Source organism: Aquarana catesbeiana, linkage group LG01 (assembly GCF_042186555.1).
Source record: "Aquarana catesbeiana isolate 2022-GZ linkage group LG01, ASM4218655v1, whole genome shotgun sequence".
Taxonomy (NCBI): Eukaryota; Metazoa; Chordata; class Amphibia; order Anura; family Ranidae; genus Aquarana; species Aquarana catesbeiana.
In genome coordinates, this window is record NC_133324.1 from 929073143 (window position 1) to 929087607 (window position 14465).

A 14465-nucleotide genomic window follows, 5' to 3' on the forward strand; every position below is an offset into this window, starting at 1 on the left:
GTGTACTTTACGCACTGGAACCTTTTTATTTTGCAAACTAAGACTTAGAAACATAGAAAAGCGACAGCAGAAAAAAAGACCAAGTGGTCCATTGAGTCTACCCCTTTTTTTAAATGTATAAATGTTTGTTTTTTGGGGGTTTTTTGTATGTTTTTTCCTTGTTAACTTTTTTTGTTCTCTGAAAATAGATCAATGTTTGTCCCAAGTATGTTTGAATCCACTTATTGTTGACTGGCTCACTACCTCTGCTGGAAGTCTGTTCCAAGCACCAACTACCCTTTCCTTAAAATAATACTTTCTAAGATTAGGTTTGAACTTTCTTCCTGCTAGTTTGAGGTAATGTCGCCATGTCCTGACCATGGCTTCATATTAAAAATACTGCCCCCCTGAATCAATTTTACCCCCTTGATGTTTCGAAAGGTTAAATTGTGTCTCCCCTTTCCCTTCTTTCCTCCAAACTGTAAATATTAAGTTCCTTAAGTATTTCCTGATATGTTGTATCCCTCGGACCTTTCACCATTTTTGTTACACGTCTCTGGACTTGTTCTATCTTATAAATATCTTATCAATATCTTTTTGCAAGTGAGGTCTTCAGAACTGCACACAGCATTTTAAATGAGATCTGACTAAAGATTTATACTGTATAGGGGAATCAGGACAATAATACTGACTTCAGAGTCAAAACTTCTAACATCCATACAATGGAAAAAACAAGGCACGAGAATCCCTGAAAAAACAACAGGTTCAGAGAACCACAGTAGAAAAGTATATTAACGTCCTTTCAACTATAAAAATTCAAGATCATGAGTACAGTTGTATTAGTCTCCTTTAGTTAATCTTCCATCTCTCTTGGCTGCCCCTGCCAATTTTGTCTAAAAGAGAAGCCTCTGGGATCTTAATTGTTGGGAATTCAGAGAAGCCCTGAGTACTAGGACTAGAGACTATGTTACTCTTTTGCTGGAGAGCAACTAAAAGAACACTTAACTATTGGTTGCACACTTATTGATACGTAGAATTTGGACCCTTTAAATAATAAACTACGTAAGTAAATGTTCGTCAAAAGTTAACCTGATTGGACACTTCATATCTGCGTGAGCTAGGATGAAGAGTGAAGGTGCTGTAAAGTGTTAAGGACGTTCCTTGTGTAGTCTTCTGCTAGAGAGGGCTGGAGTAGCTGGTGTCCATATTGTGACCCTCTGTGGGAAAGTTATAGTGTTGATAGTTCCACTCCAGAACTTTTCTGGGGGAGGTGTGAGAAACTGTATTATGAACGCCACTGATCTCACTAAGTCTTTGTAAGTATATGAGGGATATTAAATATCCTATTGACTTTGCAGAATGTCTTTTGGTAAGGAAGTGCTAATCCCACAACCTGTACCTGAGTATGTGAATACTGTAACCACAACTAGGCAGACTCCGAAAACCTCCAAGATGGCAGAGTGTATCCCAGCCACAAGCAGTAGCTGGCCTTTTCCTTGTGCTACACAGTCCATGTGAAGTATATGTGTTGCAATTTTTGAATTTTTCCAAATGTTTTAATGCCATGGCTTCCTAATCTGCAAAGTGTAGGCAATGACCCCTGCAAATCAGCACGGTTTCTGAAACCCTCGACAACATCCTCCATTGGCTTTCCTCATCATCACTTTCATTTCTTTCTCCTTTTCCTACAGCAGAAAGGAAAATTAGAACTGCTGACAGTGAGAAACTCAGCCAAACAAAAGAGGAAGCTGCAGAATCACTGTTGCTTATAGATATAGGTGACACCTTGTCCCTCAAGTACTTAATCACGTTCAGAGAACAGATGTCTGTCTGAAGGACTTCACATTCAAAGAAAGGTATTCTATGCATTCTATGCTGTTTTTTGACATCTATATATTCTATAATATTCCTTTTGACTATATTTACTTTATGCCTATTTTTGTTTTGTTCTGAGAGTTGTTACACATCAGGGAATGTACAGATGTAATAATTGATTGGTATTGGGGTGGCATAAACACAATAGAACATTATACTTAGCATTGCAGTAACAACTATTACATTCTTGATGAAGTAACAAAACTGCAATAAAGAAGACAATTGTTCTAACATATTTAAAGGACCAATTCATTTAAAATTGTATCTATGGTCAAAACTTTTCTTTTTTCAGTTTTGGAATTGGTTGGAAAACTGGACAGACCTTTTTAGATACCTGTGTTGCATTGGAACACAACAGAAAATAAGTATAACTTTCTCTGCAGAAAATCCCTTTCTAGAGAGTCTTCCCCAGAACAGGTGTCCCCATTAAAACCATTCCCCTGATCTCCTGTTTTGGATAAAATGATGGCTCTGCAATCAACCCACATCAACATCTCTGACTGTAATTTACAAACCAAGAGTTATTTCTAGGAAAGCCAGACAGTAATTAATATATTTGCATATGTATCTTCTTTTGAATTATTAGTATGATTATGAAACTTCAGAGAGGTAACTCTGAAAGATTATCTTCTATATCTTCACAAAACAAGGATGGGTCAGGTGCATCAGATTCCCCAACTTGTTCTACTTTTTCAAGTCAATGTCTGCTGAGGGTAAGGATGATGATGAATCAGTCGAGGGTTGGGGAAGCATGTCAGGTAGAAAAGAGGGATGAGAAGGAGGATCCTACATTTATCAACTTTTTTTTTTCTCAAACAAAAAGGTTTTTATTAAACACAAAATAAAAGACATACATTTTCCAGAGCAAAATTGGTACGTAAGAACTGTAAATATTAACATATAAGGAATTAATACATTGTCCACCACATTTGAAATATGATCACACTCCTTATAAACACATTCAAAAAAAGCCTTACTGAATTCCAGGGGGTATTGTTGAGCCAGTGCCCCTATGTCCTCCCCAAATTGCCCTGTAGATAGACAATTAATTATTAGAATATTCTATCCATAACCAGGTCTACCAGGGCTAAGCCCGGTACCTCTAGCCATGGGGACCATAGTTTTATCAACTTTTTTTTAACCTTTTTCAACCTTTTAGGTCCCATTAGTGCTTTCTTTGTCCATTATTAACCTGTCTGGTGCACATCACCATCATCTAAAAATCAGCAAAAAAATAAAAAATTAAAGTGTAACTTTTTTTTTTTTTTTTCATTTGTAGTTCCCCCTCCTCTGTTAAAAAAAAAAATTCTACTTATAATTTCCATGTTTTAGCCATATCCCTGACTTCCTGCCCAGTCCAACATCAGCAGTCTTCTTCAGACAGAACAACATGCCATGTCATTCTGCCCATTTTATGTTAACCCAGCCTGAATTTTTTCATGCACCCAGGGGGCACATCACCACACAGGATGAGCTCATGGTACCCCAGGACTAGGGATGAGCCGAACACCCCCCCCGGTTCGGCTCGCACCAGAACCTGCGAACGGACCGAAAATTCACACGAACGTTAGAACCCCATTGACGTCTATGCGACTTGAACATTCAAAATCAAAAGTGCTCATTTTAAAGGCTAATTTGCATGGTATTGTCCTAAAAAGGGTTTGGGGACCCGGGTCCTGCCCCAGGGGACATGTATCAATGCAAAAGAAACTTTTTAAAACGGCCGTTTTTTCAGGAGAAGTGATTTTAATGATGCTTAAAGTAAAAAAAAAAGTGAAATATTCCTTTAAATATCGTACCTGGGGGGGTGTCTATATTATGCCTGTAAAGTGCCGCATGTTTCCCGTGCTTAGAACAGTCCCTGCACAAAATGTCATTTTTAAAGGAAAAAAAAGTCATTTAAAACTGCTTGCGGCTTTATTGTAATGTCGGGTCCTGTCAATATGGATGTACCCCCAAGTCCATTACCAGGCCCTTTGGGTCCTGTATGGATATTAAGGGGAACCCGGCACCCAAATTAAAAAAGGAAACAGCAGTATACAGGCTCTGTACTCTGAACACCAGTATACAGGCGGTGCGAACAAGACAGGGACTGTAGGTTTGTTGTTAAGTAGAATCTGTTTGTAATTTTGAACTGGCACATTTTTAACGTGTTTAGCTCCAGCCAAAAAATCTACTTTAAGCTTTTTGGAAAACCTAGGGAAGGGTTATCACCCCTGTGACATTTGTTTTGCTGTCTGTGCTCCTCTTCAGAAGATTTAACCTCACTTTTTGTCCCAATGACAAATGTTTTTTGAAAATTTGGGTTTTTTTGTGAAAAAAGGATTGGTGATAAAGCATCAGTGGAAAGGAGAAATGTTTTTCCCATATTAACTCTTACAGGAGAGAATTTCCCTTCCTAGGGGTAGATTTCATCTCACTTCCTGTTGTCTCCTTACGTTTGCAAGTAAGAGTCGTTTGTAAGTTGGATGTTTGAAAGTAGGGACCTATATACTCAGCAGAAATTTGGGCCTTAGGTGTTGTTGTGGCCACAACACTGTAAGCCCTCACAGGGCCCTGCTGTGAAATATTAGATCAAGAATTGTAATTACATGCCCCTGTTGAACAGGGGCAGAAAAATTGGGCCTTTGGTGGTGGTGGTGGTGCTGGTGCCACAACACTGTAAGTCCTCACTCACTCTTGGTGGGCGCAGAAACGGGCCCTGCTGTAAAAAATATTAGATCAAGAATTGCAATTACATGCCCAGGGGCTGAAAAATTGGGCCTTAGGCACTGGTGCTGGTGCCACAACACTGCAACCCCTCACAGATACTTTAGTTGGAAGGCAGGAACGAGCCCTGCTGCAAAGTATTGCATCAAAAATTGTAATTACATGCCCCTGTTAAACAGGGGCTGAAAAATTGGGCCTTAGGCACTGGTGTTGGTGCCACAACACTGCGACCCCTCACAGATACTCTAGATGGAACGCAGGAATGAGCCCTGCTGCAAAGTATTGCATCACAAATTGTAATTACACGCCCCTGTTAAACAGGGGCTGAAAAATTGGGCCTTAGGCACTGGTGCTGGTGCCACAACACTGCGACCCCTCACAGATACTCTAGTTGGAACGCAGAAACGAGCCCTGCTGCAAAGTATTGCATCAAAAATTGTAATTACACGCCCCAGTTAAACAGGGGCTGAAAAATTAGGCCTTAGGCACTGGTGATGGTGCGACAACACTGCAACCCCTCACAGATACTCTAGTTGGAATGCAGGAACGAGCCCTGCTGCAAAGTATTGCATCAAAAATTGTAATTACACGCCTCTATTAAACAGGGGCTGAAAAATTGGGCCTTAGGCACTGGTGGCGGCGCCCAGAACCAAAAATGCTCTTACAAGCTATCAGCGTGATCATTGAGGAAGAAGAGGATAATTACTCAGGATAGTCACTCAGCATCAGCATAGGCAGTCTTTGAAGGGATCTGAGATTTCAAAAAAAATTATTCGGTTACATCAGCATCAGGTGCTTGGTAGCTGGTGGTGATCCAAGACTGATTAATTTTTATGAAGGTCAGTCGATCGACCGAGTCGGTGGATAGACGCACCCTGTGATCGGTTACAAAGCCTCCAGCAGCACTGAATGTGCGTTCCGAAAGAACGCTGGATGCAGGACAGGCCAGTAGCTCAATTACATACTGTGCAAGCTCTGGCCAGTGATCCATCCTCAAGACCCAGTAACCCAGAGGATTTTCAGTGGGAAAGGTGTCCAAGTCTGATCTTGCCCCTAGGTATTCCTGCACCATGTTAAAACAGACGCTGGCGATGGTTGCTGGAACCATCAATACCTTGGGGCTGCGGACTAAAAAATTGTCTGAACGCATCGGTCAGACGGCCACCTTCTCCACCGCTCCTTCTTTGACTGACCGAAGCCTCAGCAACACGTTGTCCAGAAACAGGAGTTTGTAACCTCCCAGTCTCTGCGAACGCGTTGCACAGACCTTTCTGCAAGGCCTCCCGAAGATGTTTCATCCTCTGCTCCCTCTAAGACAGCAAGATAAGGTCCGCAACCTTACCCTTGTAACGTGGATCAAGGAGGGTTGCCAGCCAGTATTGGTCCTTCTCCTTGATACCACGAATACGAGAATCCTTACGCAGACTTTGCAGGATCAGGGAGGCCATGCAGCGTAGGTTTGCTGAGGCATTCGGTCCGGAGTCCTCTGGGTCACTAAGGACAACATGGTCCACAGCCACCTCCTCCCAGCCACGTACAAGTCCATGTGTTACTTGGGACTGATCCCTTAAAGACTGCTGCTGATGCTGAGTGCAGGCTCCACCTCCATACTGACACAATCCTCCTCCTCCTGCTCCTCTTCCTGTGTGATCGGCGGGCACGCAGGAACACTGTCTGGATAAAGGGGGCCTTGAGAGCTAAGGAAGTCCTCCTCTTCCTGCCTCTGTTCTGCCTCAAGTGCCCTGTCCATTATTCCACGCAGCGTGTGCTCCAACAGGTGGACAAGGGGGACAGTGTCACTGATGCATGCACTGTCACCGCTCACCATCCTCATGGCCTCCTCAAATGGTGACAGGATAGTGCATGCATCCCTGATCATGGCCCACTGGCGTGGGGGAAAAAAAATAAGCTCCCCTGACCCTGTCCTGGTGCCATAGTCGCACAGGTACTCATTGATGGCCCTCTGCTACGTGTGCAGCTGCTGCAGCATGGCCAACGTTGAGTTCCACCTGGTGGGCATGTCACAGATTAGCCGGTTCTTGGGCAGGTTAAACTCCTTTTGGAGGTCTGCCAGCCGAGCACTGGCATTATATGACTGGCAGAAATGCACACAGACTTTCTTGCACTGCCTCAGGACATCCTGTAAGCCCGGGTACCTGCCCAAGAACTGCTGCACCACCATGTTAAGGACGTGAGCCAAACAGGGCACATGGGTCATTTGTCCCTGTCGGCGGGTAGAGAGGAGGTTGGTGCCATTGTCGCAAACCACCATTCCTGCCTTAAGTTGGCGTGGCGTCAACCACCTCTGAACCTGCCCCTGCAGAGCTGACAGAACCTCTGCCCCAGTGTGGCTCCTGTCCCCAAGCACACCAGCTCAAGCACCGCATGGCATCTTTTGGCCTGCATATTTGCGTAGCCCCTTGAACAGCTACGGAGCACCGCTGGTTCTGAGGACAAAGCACAGGAAGAGGCCATGGAGATAGAAGAAGAGGAGGGGGTGGAGGAGAGAGGTGTGTCACAATCATTATTAGTGGCATTTTCAAGGCATGGTGGCGGAACAACCTCCAACACTACTGCACCTTGTCCTGCATCCTTCCCAGCTGCCAGCAGAGTCACCCAATGCGCAGTGAAACTTAGGTAACGTCCCTGTCCATGCCTGCTGGACCATGAGTCAGCGGTAATATGCACCTTACCGCTGACCGCCCTGTCCAGCGAGGCATGGACATTGCCTTCCACATGCTGGTAGAGAGCCGGAATCGCCTTCCGTGAGAAAAAGTGGCGTTTGGGTACCTGCCACTGAGGAACCACACATTCCACAAACTCACGGAAGGGGGCAGAGTCTACCAACTGAAAAGGCAGTAGTTGAAGTGCTAGCAATTTTGCCAAGCTAGCATTCAACCGCGGGGCATGTGGATGGCTGGGAACGAACTTCTTTCGGTGGTGCAGCAGCTGGGGCAGGGAAATTTGCCTGGCACAATCTGACGTCGGTGTACCGAAAGCAGATTGCCCACAAGTACTTGGCTGTGACACACCTAATTCTACACCTTCATTCCTCTCAGTGCAGGTCTCAGAGAGGACTGAAGGTATAGTGGGGTTGGAGATCTCAGCTGATGAGGAGCAAGGAGAGGTCCTCTTTGTTCTTTGGTGTGGGTCTTTTAGACCGAACTGCATGGCAGGTCAACATATGTCTCGTCAAGCATGTGGTGCCCAAGCGGGAGATGTTTTGGCCACGTGAGATACGCTTGAGACATATGTTGCAAATAGCAGCGGTGCAATCTGATGCACTCGTCTCAAAAAAGGCCCACACCAAAGAACTTTTGGAATAACGCGCAGAGACAGCAGCGCCCTGCACATGCGGAGCTTTGGGGTGTGATGCAGTCAGTGTGCTGCCCTTAGGCTGGCCCCTGGAGGGCATCCTGCCTCGTTGGTGATGTGCCTCCTCCTCTCTCTCCTATCAGGCACCCACGCTGAGTCATTGACCTCATCATCCCCTCCCTCCTCATCACTGGAGCAAACCTGGCAGTATGCTGCAGCAGGGGGAGCATGACTGCCAGATTGCTGTCCTTCTTGGGCACCCCCTCTGTCCGTGCTCACATTACTGCCTTCAGTAGCTTTAGCTGAACACTGTGCAGAGGTCGCACTACACTAACTTGTAGCTTTAGCTGAACACTGTGCAGAGGTCGCACTACACTAACTTGTAGTTTTAGCTGAACACTGTGCAGAGGTCGCACTACACTAACTTGTAGTTTTAGCTGAACACTGTTCAGAGGACGCACTACACTAACTTGTAGCTTTAGCTTAACACTGTGCAGAGGTTGCACTACACTAACTTGTAGTTTTAGCTGAACACTGTTCAGAGGACGCACTACAGTAACTTGTAGTTTTAGCTGAACACTGTGCAGAGGTCGCACTACACTAACTTGTAGTTTTAGCTGAACACTGTGAGGAGGACGCACTACACCAACTTGTAGCTTTGGCTGAACACTGTGAGGAGGACGCACTACCCTAACTTGTAGCTTTAGCTGAACACTGTGCAGAGGTCACACTAAACTAACTTGTAGCTTTAGCTGAACACTATGAGAAGGACGCACTACCCTAACTTATAGCTTTAGCTGAACACTGTGCAGAGGTCACACTAAACTAACTTGTAGCTTTAGCTGAACACTGTGAGGAGGACACACTACGCTAACTGTAAATAGTCTAGCTGCCTGACTGTGGTACTAATAGGATCAAAAGAACACCAGCAATTTTCTTCAGGTAGCTGTAAATACTGTAACAAGACAAGCCTGCCTGTCAGTAGGAAGATAACAGGAACGGATCTAGCTAAACTGAATACAGTGTATATATATATATATATATATATATATATATATATATATATATATATAACACCTGGGATGCATATATATACACAATACACTGTAAGTGCAGCTAACTCACTGACTGTCCTGCCTAATCTATCTAACTCAAATGAAATGACACTGTCTCTCCCTCTCTCTCTAAGCACACCGGAACACACTACACAGGGCCGCCATGCAGGCGGCCTTATATAGTGTGGGGCGTGTTCTAAATCCCCTGAGCCATAATTGGCCAAAGCCACCCTGGCTTTGGCCAATTACAGCTCTCTCTACTGACGGCGCTGTGATTGGCCAAGCATGCGGGTCATAGTGCATGCTTGGCCAATCATCAGCCAGCAATGCACAGCGATGCCGCCGTGAATTATGGGCCGTGATGCGCCACACGAATTTGGCGCGAATGGCCCATATCGTTCGCAATTCGATGAATGGTCGAACAGACGATGTTCGAGTCGAACATGGGTTCGTCTCGAACATGAATCATCCCTACCCAGGACTAAGTCCAGGAAGAATAATGCCCCCAGCTAACACTGAAGGAAGAATAGGCAGCCCCTGATGTCATTAACTGCCTAGAGTCTACAAGAAAAAAGATGTGAATAGAATTTCTTCAAGAAATAAAATACAGAGGCATGGGTTGTGGGTGGGCGGGGGGGGAGTAAACACCTGGAGTTATGCTTTAAATTATGTGATGCAATCATTGGCAAACGTACCAGGGTTGCAAAGGTTGCACTTGCGATCGGGCCCATCACTGTGGTAGGGGAGTGGCCAAGACAGCAGGAAGGTGAGTCGGCATTCAACACTTACACAACCCCAAGTAGGGGTGAAGATACTGCAGGAGTATATCAGTACTGGTTTATACACCGGCAGGTTGAGCTGAATCCAGACAATGCTATTTGCATACACAGTGTACTGACTCCCTGCTACCCACTCCTGTCACACAGAGGTGATTCTATAATTAATTTGGAGCCTGTATTTGGAGACAGCCCAGTACATTAGTACAAGTCCCTGGGAGGGGTGAAGATTGGGTGAGTATTTTGAACACAGCAGTAAGGGAGCGCAACAAAGCCATCCATCTGGTGTTTTAAAAGAGTGGGCGGAGTGCAAAGAGGATTTCAGGGGTTGGACTGGGGTTTTTAATAGTGACTCCTATTTATCATCATGAGTATGAATTGAACGTTAATTGTTAAATACATACGTTTGTTATGCTTTCATACAGGGTAGCCTTGATTGGTGTTGTTTCTTTTCTTTTGTTAATCCAAAATGGTTAAGAAGGGGGCCCGCTGCAGAACTTGTCAAAGGGTCCTGCTGGGGGACTGTAATTATGGGTCTTGAGATGGGAGTAAAGGGCCCTGGGATTGGAGGAAAGTGCCCCGGCCTGGGGGGCGGTGGTAGTCATGGATTCTTGCACCGGGGCCCTGAAGGTTCTAGTTACGTCTCTGGATGCAATGTTTGTCTATAGATCACAAGCAAAGACCTAAATTTACAATTAACTTTGTTTTGTAAACTTCCGCTGAAAAATATCTAAAGCCAAAACATTTTTTTTCCTTTTTTCCTTTTTTATGTTTCAAATAGTATAGGGAAGGGAAAACGCTGAAGGGCTAAAAACTCAGGCTCAGGTTTTTTTTTTGCCATCTTTGCCCCCCTCTCTATACCATAAACACAACAGGAAATAAAATACATTTCTCCATTATAAATGACATCTTCTTGTAGATAGTTGTCACCAGAACAAGTGCCCATGCTGGAAGATTTCCCCTCTATTACTGCTGCAGTGACGATACAACATTTTGTATTTACCTTGGCATTTAGTGCCGGTAAGGACTCTTGTGTTCTTGTGTGAGGCAGCCCTTGCCGTCCCTCTGATCTTTGGTGGATTGTTATTCACAGGGTATTTGTCCTGTCACCCTCTCACCACCTGTTTTAAGTCTAAAAAATGCCAAACCACCATGTAGTATTCATGTGCATAGCACACGGATGTGGTGTGGCCCCATTCATTTAAATGGGTTGCGTTCAGAGGCGGTCAGTACGGTGATAAAACCTCAGCTCAACCTCCTGCTTTTACTGCCCCTGGACACTCATGTGAACAACCTCTAATGCCCCGTACACAGGGTCGGACTTTGTTCGGACATTCCAACAACAAAATCCTAGGATTTTTTCAGACGGATGTTGGCTCAAACTTGTCTTGCATACACACGGTCACACAAAGTTGTCGGCAAATCCGATCATTCTGAACGCGGTGACGTAAAACACGTACGTCGGGACTATAAAGGGGGCAGTGGCCAATAGCTTTCATCTCTTTATTTATTCTAAGCATGCATGGCACTTTGTCCGTCGGATTTGTGTACACACGATCGGAAATTCCAACAATGGATTTTGTGGTCGGAAAATTTTATAGCAAGCTCTCAAACTTTGTGTGTCGGAAAATCCGATGGAAAATGTCCGATGGAGCCCACACACAGTCGGAATTTCCGACAACACGCTCCGATCGGACATTTTCCATCGGAAAATCCAACCGTGTGTACGGGGCATAGGAGTGGTCAATAGGACAAATAGAGAGGTGGAATCTCCCCAGCAGAGACACAAACAAAAATAAAAACCTGACAAAGGTTCTAACAATTTTACATTCTCTCCAAAAAAATCAGTTCTCACTACACTTCGACTTGTTCACTGTTTGCTTCTGAATGTTCCCCTTGACATGGTTGACATGAAATAACAACTATTTGATGCAAATTCAATTTTTTTCAAGTTTTGAGAGTTCCTATGGTGTCCATTATGATATCCCTTCTACTTTGGTGAGTGCACCCTGAACTGTATTAACTGCAGGAACCACTCATCTATATTTCATTCATATTTATATATTGTATACATGCTGCCTAGGAGGGAACGGGGAGGGGGGCGGGACGAGCGCCATCAGATTACATACAGCGAGAATCTCCTGTTTACTCAGCGGCCTCTGTAATAGGACGTCCCGTCTCCTGGGCCGGCATTGGACCAGTTTTCTGTCTATCATAGAAGCCGGTCCAGGAGGCGGGACTTTGAATTAAAGAGGCCGCCACGTAAACAGGAGATTCTCGTTGTATGTAATCTGACGGCGCTCGTCCCACCCCCTCTCCCTGTCCCCTCTGAGGCAGCAGTAATCTGAGGTGAGGCTGTAGATGGGCATTGATCAGGCTGCAGATGGGCATTGATCAGGCTGCATTCATGGCAATGGTGAGGCTGCACATGGGCATTGATCAGGCTGCAGGAGGGCATTGATAAAGCTGCATTGATGGGCAATTGTGAGGCTGTAGATGGGCATTGATCAAGCTGCATTGAGGCTTCAGATGGGCATTGATCAGGCTGCAGATGTGCATTGATCAGGCTGCATTGATGGGCAATTGTGAGGCTACAGATGGACATTGATCAAGCTGCATTGATGGGCAATTGTGAGGCTGCAGATGGGCATTGATCAGGCTGCATTGAGGTTTCAGATGGGCATTGATCAGGCTGCAGATGGGCATTGATCAGGCTGCATTCATGGTAATGGTGAGGCTGCATATAGGCATTGATCAGGCTGCATATGGGCATTGATCAGGCAGCAGATGGGCATTGATCAAGCTGCACTCATGGCAATGGTGAGGCTGCATATGGGCATTGATCAAGCTGCAAATGGGCAATTGTGAGGATGCAGATGGCATTTCTCAGGCTGCAGATGGGCAATGGTGAGGCTGCAGATGGGCAATGGTGAGGTTGCAGATGGGCACTGACCCTTATTTTGCTTCAAAGTTATTTATTTAAAATTTGAGTTTTTTCCCTGAAACTTCCCTCCTAAAATGAAGGTGCGTGTTATACGCCTGTGCATGTTATATGCCGATAAATACAGTATATAAGTTTGCAAAATAAAAATGGCTTATAGAATACAGGAACCACTCATAGATACTGTGGATAGATAGATAGATAGATAGATAGATAGATAGATAGATAGATAGATAGATAGATAGATAGATAGATAGATAGATAGATAGATAGATAGATAGATGTTTTTGGGTGTTCAAAATGAACAGCGGGGTTCTTCTTTAACTCGTGTATTTCTCCTCTTCAGCGGTTATGGAACTTTAACCTTAATCTATTCTTTCTGTGTTTTCAGCAATTTTCCCCACTTCCTTTTTCTGTGGCAAAGGAGAAATGAAATTCAGATTTCCATTTTTCATCTTTCCTCTTTATATACAGTATGCGTTGGTTGATGAAATAATCTCAACACAGTTCCTGTGGAAAAGACAGTGTGTACTCCGTATGGTGAGAGTCAGTGGGCCAAGTGTAAAACGACTGAAAAAAAACTTTTTTTTAAATAAGTTTAATTAAACTGATAAGTTAATTCTTTGCAATCTGTTCCCCTTTTTCCACCCTGTTCCAACTTTCTCAGGTCTTACCTATTGGGGTTTCTCTGATAATTCGCAAGCTTTTATGTAACAATCGGCTAGTTATTTTCCCCACATGCACCTACTCTTCGCTGGGGCTAACAGATCAATAAACAACAAAATGAACATGAAGTCACAAGTGTGGGATTTACCCTCAGGCTCATATCAGCTGGTCTACCCTTAAACCATGTTAAACATTGTATGGATTGTGCAGGAATTTCTTAGGTAAGGTGGAGCTATTGCCATAACCAGTACCTGGGTATGTGAATACTGCAAGTGTGATGGGAGATAAGTGAGTTGTGCTACTAGTGAAGACCCCCTAGCAAAGCACCTTGTCCCCATATTGATGAAGACAAGGGCCTCTTTCCCATAACCCTGGCCCAGTGGTTGTGGGGGTCTGCATGCCGGGGCTTATCAGAATCTGAAAACCTCCCCACCATCAAAAAGATTTGAATGAGTAGGAGTGCATAGTACCCATATTCATTCACAAAAAGTCAGTGGCGTATAAACACAGAATTTTTTTGCCAGTCCTTTTTATTAAAAAAAAAAGTCCCATGATGGAAATCTACCGTCAATCACGTTGTCAAGCGTAGAAAAAAAAGGCTCCTGCTTACACGTCCGAACCTGTCACGTTACTCCCACCAAAAAGGCAACTAAGAAACCATTACACATATTACAAACATCACTGGAGTTATGGGTTATGCTTGTATGAATGTTGAGATATTCGCAAAGTGAATTTCTTAGACCCACTGGTGTGAGTGCCCATGATGTTCATTTTGATAGACGTCTTTGGTAAAAGCAACCCGATTTTTTAAACTACATAGGATACAAGTACCACATATATATATATATATATATATATATATATATATATATATATATATATATATACACGCACACACTATATTACCAAAAGTGGTAATATAGTGATATAATTGGGATGCCTGCCTTTACATGAACATTATTGGCATCCCAGTCTTAGTCCGTAGGGTTCAATATTGAGTTGGCCCACCCTTTGCAGCTATAACAGTGTCAATTTTTCTGGGAAGGCTGTCCACAAGGTTTAGGAGTGTGTCTATGGGAATGTTTGACCATTCTTTCAGAAGCGCATTTGTGAGATCATCCACTGATGTTGGATGAGAAGGCCTGGCTC

General features: G+C 44.2%; 1 protein-coding gene across 1 annotated transcript in view; it reads left to right on the forward strand.

The window, feature by feature from the left end:
* The first annotated feature begins 1751 nt into the window (after positions 1-1751).
* Positions 1752-14465, forward strand: part of LOC141120762 (sialoadhesin-like) — a 111166-nt gene continuing 98452 nt past the window's right edge. The window contains exon 1 of the mRNA XM_073611036.1: positions 1752-1835. The gene's annotated coding sequence lies outside the window, so the exon portion shown is untranslated. The remainder of the gene's footprint in view (positions 1836-14465) is intronic.